Raw genomic sequence first — 11922 nt, 5'->3', positions numbered from 1 at the left:
TTCAACGTTTAGCTTGTTACCTCAGCTACGATCTTGTGCCCTCGGCAGGATCTTGTAGATAGTCAGGCTTCTCAGCCTTTTTCATTTGTAGTTGTCTATACTCAGACAAGTTAAGCTTCCGCATGTGCTTGTTGCTTGTATGCTCTGTATGTTGGGTCATGAGACCTATGTTTGTAATACCTGGCTCCTCGGAGCCTATTGAATAAATATTCTGAGTCGTAGAGTCTTGTTGTGATGCCATGTTGTATTTGCACATATCGAGCATATTGTGTGTATGATTTTGAAATGCTTGGTATGTGTGGGATCCGACAATCTAGTTGTTTATCATTGGTAGCCTCTCTTATGGGGAAATGTAGTCTGGTGCTTCCACTGAGCCTTGGTAGTCTGCTACAGCCCGGTTTACCGGAGTCCTGCTAGCCCAGCACTACTGCTCCGGAACACTTAGACTGGCCGGCATGTGATACACTTCGTTCCTGTGTCTGTCCCTTCGGGGAAATGTCACGCGGTGACATCCGGAGTCCTGCTAGCCTGCTACAGCCCGGGTTCCCGGAGTCCTGTTAGCCCAGTTGCTACAGCCCAGATTCACACGCTGCTGACCGACATGCTCGATGTTGTTTCATGTATGCCTGTCCTCGTAAGTTAGTGCCACTTTGGGTTCACGACTAGTCATGTCGGCCCGGGTTCTCTGTCATATGGATGCTAGCGACACTATCATATACGTGAGCCAAAAGGCGCAAACGGTCCCGGGCCTGGTAAGGCGACACCCGTGGGAATACCGTGCGTGAGGCCGCAAAGTGATATGAGGTGTTACATGCTAGATCGGTGTGACTTAGAATCGGGGTCCTGACAGAAAGGAGGGAGACAATCGCAAAATGTGGATATCCGAACACCATAAAGGGCATTTTTATTATTTCCCGTAGGCTCATGACGTTTAATCGTACAATTCGAACTGCCAAGGCATTATTTGAAAAAAGGAAAAAGTTTTGCAGAGTAAAGGTTTACGCAGGGCCTTGATACGTGAGTCAAAACCTCAACTATGCCCTGTTGCACGTCTGCGCCTTTGCTTCTGAGAGGTGGGGGTTGGGACCTTCGATGAAACCTTGAGGGGCGGGGGTCCTGCCGATGAAGCTTTACGCTGGGGGGGTGTCCGGAATTGGCCCCCGGATCGTCCGAAGACAAGGTAATTCCGAAGTTCGGGTTAGCCAAACACATGCTTCAGATCTATTGATATAGGCCTCATGGCTGCCCATGGTATTTTGAGTGCGAAATTGTGCTGACGAGGCACGTGGAGCGCGAAGATTTTCGGTGTGCCGTGGGGCACGCATCCCTATTTGCGACGAATGCATGCGAGTTCCCATGACGGGGAACGGGTTCGGACCCATTTACTTTTGTCGCCGGCCTTTACGGCGGGCCAGTATCAGGACCCGTACATGTCGGTTTGGTCTTCGGCCGCTAGGGCTGCAGTGTGAACTTTGGTCCGAAGTGAGCGTTCTGTGTTGCCGTTGATACTTATGACGCCGAAGGACCGGGCATCTTCAACTTGTGGTACGCGTAATGTGGAACGACATTAAAGTTTGTGAACCCCATTTGGTCGAGGAGGGCGTGATAGCCGCTGTGAAAAGGTGCAATGTCGAAGATCAAGTCCTCGCTTCAGAAGTTATCTGGAGTACCGAACACTACTTCAAGTGTCACAGTGCCTGTGCAGCGGGCCTCCACTCCCGGAATGACCCCCTTGAAGGTGGTGTTACTGGGTTTGATCCTTGATGGATCGATCCCCATCTTCCTCACTGTGTCTTCGTTTATTAGATTGAGGCTACTACCTTCGTCTAGTGAGGTGGAATCCATCGATGATGGGGTCGAGCACTAAGGCTACGGACCCTCCATGGCGTATGCTGGTCGGGTGGTCCCTGTGATCGAAAGTGATCGGGCAGGCTGACCATGGATTGAACTTCGGCGCTACGGGCTCGACAACATATACGTCTCACAGCGCTCGCTTCCTCTCCTTCGGTATGTGGGTTGCGTAGATCATGTTCACCGTCTTGACCTCGGAAGGGTAGGATTTCTGACCTCCACTATTCGGCCTATGGGGCTCATCATCGTCCGCGCTTCGTGGGCTTTTGCCCGAGTCTTCGGCTATGAGCTTGTCGGCCTGCTTTATCACCCAACAGTTACGGTTGGTGTGGTTAGCGGGCTTCTCTAATGTGTCGTGGATCTGGCAAGGCCTATCCAGAATTGCATCTAGTATGGATGGGCCGTCGCCGTTGCCTTTAGGGGCCTTCTTTCGGGGTCTAGACTTCAGTTTCGGAACCCGACATTTACTGCCGTATCCTTGCCCTCGCCGTCATTGTCGTGATGTTTACTCTTGCTACATCGCAGCTTTCCATTTCCATCCCGAACCTCGGAGGTACATGGTGCATCAGGGTTGGTGTTTTTACGAGCGAGCCAACTATCTTCGCTCACGCAAAAGTGGGTCATGAGAGAAGTAAGGGCTGCCATGGTTTGTCCTGGCCGAGCTGTCTTATGAACCATTCGTCCTTGACACTATGCTTGAAAGCGGCCAAGTCGGCATCCGGACAGTCGACAATCTGGTTCTTCTTGGTTAGGAATCAGTTCCAAAATTGTCGGGCAGATTCTCCGGGCTGTTGTGTGATGCGATTTAGGTCATCAGCATCCAAAGGCCGGACATAGGTGCCTTGAAAGTTTGCTCGAAAAGCGTCCTCAAGCTCTTCCCAACAACTTATAGAGTCTTTGGGAAGGCTGTTCAACCAGTGTCGAGCTGGACCTTTAAGCTTTAGTGGCAAATATTTAATGGCGTGGAGGTCATCTCCTCGCGCCATGTGAATGTGGAGGATGAAATCCTCTATCCATACAGCCGGGTCTATGGTTCTGGCGTATGGTTCGATGTTCACAGGCTTGAAGCCTTCCGGGAATTGGTGTTGCATTACCCTCTCTGTGAAGCACAGGGGGTGTGCGGCGCCTGATACGTCTCCAACGTATCTATAATTTATGAAGTATTCATGCTGTTATTTTATCATTCTTGGATGTTTTACAATCATTTTAGAGCAACTTTATATCATTTTTTGGGACTAACCTATTGACCCAGTGCCCAGTGCCAGTTGTTGTTTTTTGCTTGTTTCTTACATCGCAGAAAATCAATATCAAACGAAGTCCAAACACCGCGAAACTTTTTGTGGATTTTTTGGACCAGAAGACAACCAATGGGCCAGAGCAACACCTGGAGGTTGCCCCGAGGGGGGCACAACCCACCAGGGCACGCCTGGGGGCCCAGGCGCGCCCAGGTGGGTTGTGCCCACCTCAGTGGCCTCCCGCACCCCCTCTTTACCCTATAAATTCACAAATATTCCAAAACCCTTCGGGGTTAACCTAGATCAAAAGTTCCGCCGCCGCAAGGCTCTGTAGCCACCAAAAACCAATCTATACCCCGTTCCGGCACCCTGCCGGAGGGGGGGAATCATCTCCGGTGGCCATCTTCATCATCTCGGTGGCCACCACGATGAGGAGGGAGTAGTCCACCCTCGTGGCTGAGGGTTTGTACCAGTAGCTATGTGTTTAGTCTCTCTCTCTCTCTCTCTCTCTCTCGTGTTCTTGAGATGTCACGATATTGATGTATCGCGGGCTTTGTTAATATAGTTAGATCATATGGTGTTTTCCCCTCTCTATCTTGTTGTGATGAATTGAGTTTTTCCCTTTGAGATTTCGTTGTTATCGGATTGAATACTTTTATGGATTTGAGAACACTTGATATATGTCTTGCAATTGAATACTCGTGGTGACAATGGGGTATCGTATTGATTCACTTGATATATGTTTTGGCACTCAACTCGCGGATTCCCGAGGTGACGTTGGGGTGATCTATGCATAGGAGTTGATGCATGTTCTTGTCTTTGTTTCTCCAGTAGAAATCTTGGGGCACTCTTCGAAGTTATTTGTGTTGGATTTAGTATTATGAATATGAACTTGCTTTGGTGTTATTTTAGTACAAACTCTAGAATAGATCGAACGGAAAGAATAGCTTGGTGTTATTTTAGTACAAACTCTTGAATAGATCGAACGGAAATAATAGCTTTGAGTAGGTTTCGTACCCTACAAACAATTTATTCTTATGTTCTCCGCTAGATAGGAACTTTGGAGTGACTCTTTATCGCACGTTGAGGGACGGTTATATGATCCAATTATATTAGCATTGTTGAGAGGTTGCACTAGTGAAAGTACGGACCCTAGGCCTCATTTTCAAGCATTGCAATACCGTTTTTGTGCCCATTTACTATTTGCTACCTTGCTGTTTTTATTTATTCAGATTATAAAAATATATTTCTACTATCAATATTACACTTTTATCACCATCTCTTCGCCGAACTAGTGCACCTATACAATTTGCCATTGTATTGGGTGTGTTGGGGACACAAGAGATTTCTTGTATTTGGTTGCAGGGTCATTTGAGAGAGACCATCTTCATCCTATACCTCTCCCGGATTGATAAACCTTAGGTCATCCACTTGAGGAAAAATTGCTACTGTCCTACAAAACTCTGCGCTTGGAGGCCCAACACGTGTCTACAAGAATAAAGTTTCATAGTAGACATCAAGCTCTTTTCTGGCACCGTTGCCGGGGAGGTGAGTGCTTGAAAGTATATCTTTAGATCTTGCAATTGAATCTTTTAGTTTCTTGTTTTATCACTAGTTTGGTTTATAAAAGAAAACTACATAAAAAATGGAATTGAGGTTGCATCATATTATTGATCATCTTTATAATATCTCTCTTGAAAATGATGGATCATAAAATTGTGCTCAATTGTTAGAAGAAGAAGTCAATAAAATGTTTGGCACAAAAGATTTGAATGATGAGCATGATTGCAATGTTGTTAGTATGAATTTTTTGAATATCCATGATGCTAATGATATGCAAAGCCATAAGCTTGGGGATGGTATATTTGATGAAGATGATATTTTTTGTCCCCCAAGTTTTGATGAGAAAATTTATTATGATGAAAGCATGCCTCCTATTTATGATGATTATATTGATGAAAGTGGATTTGGAGAGGTCATGACTTTATTTAGTGATGAATCCACTATTTCAGAAGAGGTTACTATTGACTATGATAAAAACGTTCCTATCTACGATGATTATGGTGATGACATGTATGCTATATTGAATAATGATAACCATGAAACTTGTCATCATGATTTTAATTTTCAATCACATGATAGTTATTTTGTTGAGTTTGCTCCCACTACTATTCATGAGATTAAATTTTCTTATGTGGAGAGTAATAAGTTTTCTATGCTTTTTTGTCATGAAAAGAATGCTTTATGTGATGGTTATATTGTTGAATTTCTTCATGATGCTACTGAAAATTATTATGAGGGAGGAACTTATGCTTGCAGGAATTGCAATAATATCAAGTTTCCTCTCTATGTGTTGAAAATCTTGAAGTTGTGCTTGTTTTGCCTTCCTATGCTAGTTGATTCTTGTTCCCATAAATTGTTTGATCACAAAATCCCTATGCATAGGAAGTGGGTTAGACTTAAATGTGCTTTCCATGTGCTTCATGATTCTCTCTTTGTGTTTCATTTCTTATCTTTTATGCGAGCATCATTGAAATCATCATGCCTAGCTAAAAGGCATTAAAGAAAAGCGCTTGTTGGGAGACAACCCAACACTTTTACCTACTGTTTTTGTGTGTTCACATGATTGTTCTACTGTAGTAATCATGTTTTATTGCTTTTGTTTCAATAAAGTGCCAAGTAAAGTCTTTGGGATAGTGTGGATGATAGTTGACTTGAATCTGTGCAAAAACAGAAACTTTTGCTTCCAGAAACAGAATTGTTTAAATTCACTGGAGCATCGAAAAATTCTGAATTTTTGACAGATGATTGATATACAAATTTTCTACGTGTTCCTAATTTTTCAGAATTTTGGGAGTAGCAGAAGTTTGACTAATATTCGGATATTTACGTACTGTTCTGTTTTTGATAGATTCTGTTCTCAATGCATAGTTTGCTTCTTTTCTAGTTTCTATGGCTTATATTGCTCAATATATATTGTGTAAATGATTAGGTACATAAGCATTGTATGAGAACAATTATGAATCTTGTCTTTGACAGTACCAAAGTGAATGGTTTGTCTTTCTCATACTAACCCATCTCACGAAGTTCCGTTAAGTTTTGTGTGATTGAAGTTTTCAAGTTTTGGGTGAGATATCGATATGAGGAGAATAAGGAGTGACAAGACCCTAAGCTTGGGGATGCCCAAGGCACCCCAAAGTAATATTCAAGGAAGATCCAAGCAACTAAGCTTGGGGATACCCCGGAAGGCATCCCCTCTTTCGTCTCCAACATTATCGGTAACCTCACTTGGATCTATATTTTTATTCGTCACATCATATGAGTTTTGCTTGGAGCGTCATTTTATTTTATTTCTATTTTCTTACTGTTATTTAGAATAATGTTTTGCATCTTTCTTTTCAATAAAAATTTCAAGGATAGCCTTCACCATGCTTATTTTACAAGTCTACATGTTGTTGTTTGAAAACAAAAAGTTTACCGCTGTTGCAAAAATTCCCTAGAAAAGTCAGAATGTGATAAAATGTTGAAGCTTTTTGCATAATAAGTTCTGATAAATTTTCTACAGTGGTAAATTTTCATAACTTTTGGAGTTAGAGAAGTATTCACACTCTTGCATTCTTTACAGACTGTACTGTTTTGGCAGATTGCTGTTATGTTTGCATTATTTGCATATGTTTGCTTGTTTAATGATTCTATTTGAGGATAGGAGTATTAAATATGCAGAGGCATTTAGCATGCAATGCTGAATAATAATTTTGGTGATTTGCTATAGTAGAGAATGATAAGGTTTTTGCATTGGTTTATACTAACTTATCTCACGAGTTCTTGTTGAGTTTTGTGTGGATAAAGTTTTTAAGATTTAGGGAAATCGTGATATAAAAGGAATTAAGAAGACACAAAAGCTCAAGCTTGGGGATGCCCAAGGCATCCCAAGATAATATTTGAAGAAGTCTCAAGCATCTAAGCTTGGGGATGCCCCGGTAGCCATCCCACCTTTCTTCATCAACAATTATTGGTCAGTATCGGTTGATCCTAAGTTTTTGCTTCTTCGCATGATGCGTGCTATTCTTGGAATGTCATTTTTTGCTTGCTGTTTTAATAAAGTACTTAGATCTGAAAGTTTTTAAATAAAATAGAGTCCCCAAATAGTTGCCAGGGAGGCTAGGTAAGCGGCACGCACATCCCGTCAACGAAGCTCTTTTCTATGGAATTACTCTAGTGCTTCACTTATATCTTTTTGAGCACGGCATGATTTAGTATTTTTGAAGAAATTCTCTCTTGCTTCACTTAAATTAATTTGAGAGAAAGAAATATTATGCTCATGATCTTCACTTATATCTTTTCAGAGTAGCTTGTCATTTGCTCTTGTGCTTCACTTATATCCTATGAGTAAATTGTTTAATAAATTGAATGTCATGAAGTTGAAATCATATCATGCCTAGTGGTAGCTTCACATTGGGTTTAGAAAGTGAATCTTTTGAGGCTTGACAATCACAATATTGGTCATAATTAGTATAAGGAAGAGAACTTTCACATGCAAATACACTATCTTGGAAATCTTTTGTGATTGTGAGCCCCCATCAAATTATTATATGCCAAAATTGTTGACATTGGACAAGGAAGACAACATATTGGTTTATGTTTGTTCATATTCACATAGAAGTTATATTGTCATAGATCCTTCAACATGTGGTGCTTGCCCCCCATCTTTGCTAGCCAAAAATTCCGCACCAAGTAGAGATACTACTTGTGCATCCAAAAACCCTTAAACCCAAATCTTATTTTCAAGAGTCCCCCATACCTACCTAAGGATTGAGCAAGATCCTTCAAGTAAGTTGTCATCGGTGCAATAAGGCAATAAAAATTGCTTCTAAAAGTGTTAGATCATTTAGTGTAAGAGAAAATTGAGCGTTGTACGAACTTGTGATGGCAAAGAATAAAAGCGACAGACTGTATAATAAAGGTTGCTACCATAAGGGGCAATATAACGTGACGTTCTTTTGCACTAAGGGGTTGAGCATACAAACAAATAAGCGCATGGAAAACTCTGCTTCCCTCTGCGAAGGGCCTATATTTCACTTTTCAGTATTTACTTTTATGCAAAGAGTCAAAGTTTTTCTCTCTATTCCTTTTTATTTTTCTCTTTTGGCAAACATCATGTGGTGAGGAAAGATCTAGGCACATATATCCAGTTGGATATGGGTAGCATGAGTTATTATTGTTGACATCACCCTTGAGGTGAATATGTTGGGAGGCGAAATTATAAGCCCCTATCTTTCTATGTGTCCAGTTGAAACATTTTGCTCATGTGTATGCGGCGAGTGTTAGCAATCATAGAAGACTATATGATGGTTGAGTATGTGGAGCTCTTACTTAGACTCTGTTGAATAAGTAGAATTGCAATTGCTTGGTGAATGAGAACATAGGTTGTTGAGTTTCAAGAGAATTCATTGTTTGAACCTTAACATGTGAATTGGTTGCTGCTATAACATGAGACGTTTTATAAAAAAGAATTGTTGTTATGATGCTAGGAATAGTGATTGAAATTATCATTGATCGAACTTATGCACTTTGCTAGCATTCACACTTCATAAATTATTTATTTTATCATTTATCTACTCAAGGACGAGTAGGAATTAAGCTTGGGGATGCTGATACGTCTCCAACGTATCTATAATTTATGAAGTATTCATGCTGTCATTTTATCATTCTTGGATGTTTTACAATCATTTTAGAGAAACTTTATATCATTTTTTTCAACTAACCTATTGACCCAGTGCCTAGTGCCAGTTGCTGTTTTTTAGCTTGTTTTTTACATGACAGGAAATCAATATCAAATGGAGTCCAAACACCGCGAAATGTTTTGTGGATTTTTGTGGACCAGAAGACAACCAATGGGCCAGAGCGGCACCTGGGGGTTGCCCCGAGGGGGGCACAACCCACCCAGGCGCGCCCAGGAGGGTTGTGCCCACCTCGGTGGCCTCCCACACCCCCTCTTTACCCTATAAATTCACAAATATTCAAAAACCCTTCGAGGTTAACCTAGATCAGAAGTTCCGCCGCCGCAAGGCTCTGTAGCCACCGAAAACCAATCTAGACCCTGTTCCGGCACCCTGCCGGAGGGGGGAATCATCTACGGTGGCCATCTTCATCATCCGGTGGCCACCACGATGAGGAGGGAGTACTCCACCCTCAGGGCTGAGGGTTTGTACCAGTAGCTATGTGTTTAATCTCTATCTCCCGTGTTCTTGAGATGTCACGATCTTGATGTATCGCGGGCTTTGTTAATATAGTTAGATCATATGGTGTTTCCCCCTCTCTATCTTGTTGTGATGAATTGAGTTTTTCCCTTTGAGATTTTGTTGTTATCGGTTGAATACTTTTATGGATTTGAGAATACTTGATATATGTCTTGCAATTGAATACTCGTGGTGACAATGGGGTATCGTATTGATTCACTTGATATATGTTTTGGCACTCAACTCGCGGATTCCCGAGGTGACATTGGGGTAATCTATGCATAGGGGTTGATGCATGTTCTTGTCTTTGTTTCTCCGGTAGAAATCTTGGGGCACTCTTTGAAGTTCTTTGTGTTGGATTGAGTATTATGAATATGAATTTGCTTTGGTGTTATTTTAGTACGAACTCTAGGATAGATCGAACGGAAAGAATAGCTTGGTGTTATTTTAGTACGAACTCTTGAATAGATCGAACGAAAGAATAGCTTTGAGGTGGTTTCGTACCCTACAAAGAATTTATTCTTATGTTGTCCGCTTGATAGGAACTTTGGAGTGACTCTTTATCGCACGTTGAGGGACGGTTATATGATCCAATTATATTAGCATTGTTAAGAGGTTGCACTAGTGAAAGTACAAACCCTAGGCCTCATTTTCAAGCATTGCAATACCGTTTTTGTGCCCGTTTACTATTTGCTACCTTGCTGTTTTTATTTATTCAGATTATAAAAATATATTTCTACTATCAATATTACACTTTTATCACCATCTCTTCACCGAACTAGTGCACCTATACAATTTTCCATTGTATTGGGTGTGTTGGGGACACAAGAGATTTCTCGCATTTGGTTGCAGGGTCGTTTGAGAGAGACCATCTTCATCCTACACCTCTCACGGATTGATAAACCTTAGGTCATCCACTTGAGGGAAAATTGCTACTGTCCTACAAAACTCTGCGCTTGGAGGCCCAACACGTGTCTATAAGAATAAAGTTGCGTAGTAGACATCAGCGCCCCGAACTCGGGCTACATCCCATCGGAGGTCTTCGGCCATCCAAGTCCGCCGATGCTCCCGGACTCTATCGTTTGGGTTCAGCCAATCGTAATATCCTTCCCGGTGAGCGGGCGGGTCTTCTGTGGGTCCGTAGATGGACCTGGTATGGCCTCCTCGAGCGTCCAGGTCATGGCGGAGGTCATATTCGTAGGCTGGCCGCACTTGATCCTTACCATAACGGCGAGGTGGGGCGGCGGGGTGCTCGGCCTCGTCAGCTTCTCTGTCCCGCCCTCTAGGGGGGCGGTCCAGCTATTCGGCGCATGTGTATGTCAGACGTGTTGGCTCTACGGCTCTTCGTCGAATTGCGGCAGTAATCTTCGCTTGGGATAACTTTTGATTGGCTGTTCGCGGCTGTACCCACTACACTTCCGTGATAATACGTGTTTGTCACAGTAGGTCGCGTTTTTTGTCATGCATGTACATCCATGACGATTTTATGACAGAATCAAGATAGTCATACCTGTGCTGTCGTAGAAGTGTTCCATGACATTACCAAAATTATCATCACGGAAGTGTCCACTTCCATGACGATAAATCGCGCGTCACAGAAGTGCTTTCGTCAAGGGTGACCAACATGTGGCATCCACCGTAACAGAATGCCGTTAAGCTGTCGGGTCCGGTTTTAGATCCGATAACCCGTTAACAGCCCGGACCAATGGGGATTTTCCACATGTAAAATCATCATTGGCCGGAGGAAACACGTGTTGCCTCACCGTTGGGACAGATGTCATCCACTCATTGGACAGAAGGCGCCTATGATAGGTTGACACGTGGCACGGCCCAACAGTGGCCCATTCCGATGAAAAAGGCCGGCCCAGTAAAATTTAGCAGGCCGACCCATATAAGGCCTACTTGTGTCAGGTCCATTTAAGCCCACGGCCCATACAAGATGTGCCAATTCGGCCCGTCAACGACCCGTTAAAGATTTGACACCATTGCAGCCCATCGTCATTTCGAGCCCGTTAACAGCCCGCTATATATTTGGGCTCAATATCGGCCCGATGAGATTTTGGCCTGTTAACGGCCCATTCAGTTGATGGGCCAATTTTCATGATGTACATCTTTCGGCCTTTTAGCGACCCATTTAAATGTTGGGCTAATTTCCGGCCCGGTGTGTCTTTCAGCCTGTTGACGGCCCATAAATTAGTTGGGCCATTTGTAGTCGGACCTGAGTTTCGGCCTTTTAGCAACCCATTTGAGTGTTGGGCCAATTTCCGGCCCGGTGTGTCTTTCAGCCTGGTGACGGCCCATATATCTGTTGGGCCATTTGTAGTTGGACCTGAGTTTTGGCCTTTTAGCGACCCATTTAAGTGTTGGGCCAATTCCCGGCCCTGTGTGCCTTTCAGCCTATTAACTGACCATAAATGAGTTGGGCCATTTGTAGTCGGACCTGAGTTTTGGCCTTTTAACGGCCCATGCCCTTCATGGTCCAATACCAGCCCGGTTTCTCTTTCGGCCTGCTAAAGGCCCACAACACAGTTGGGCCATTTACAATACGACCCGACTTTCGGCCTCTTAGCGGACCATGCTCTTCATGGTCCAGTACA

Source organism: Triticum aestivum, chromosome 7D (assembly GCF_018294505.1).
Source record: "Triticum aestivum cultivar Chinese Spring chromosome 7D, IWGSC CS RefSeq v2.1, whole genome shotgun sequence".
In the NCBI taxonomy this organism is placed as follows: domain Eukaryota; kingdom Viridiplantae; phylum Streptophyta; class Magnoliopsida; order Poales; family Poaceae; genus Triticum; species Triticum aestivum.
This window is presented reverse-complemented; position numbering follows the sequence as displayed.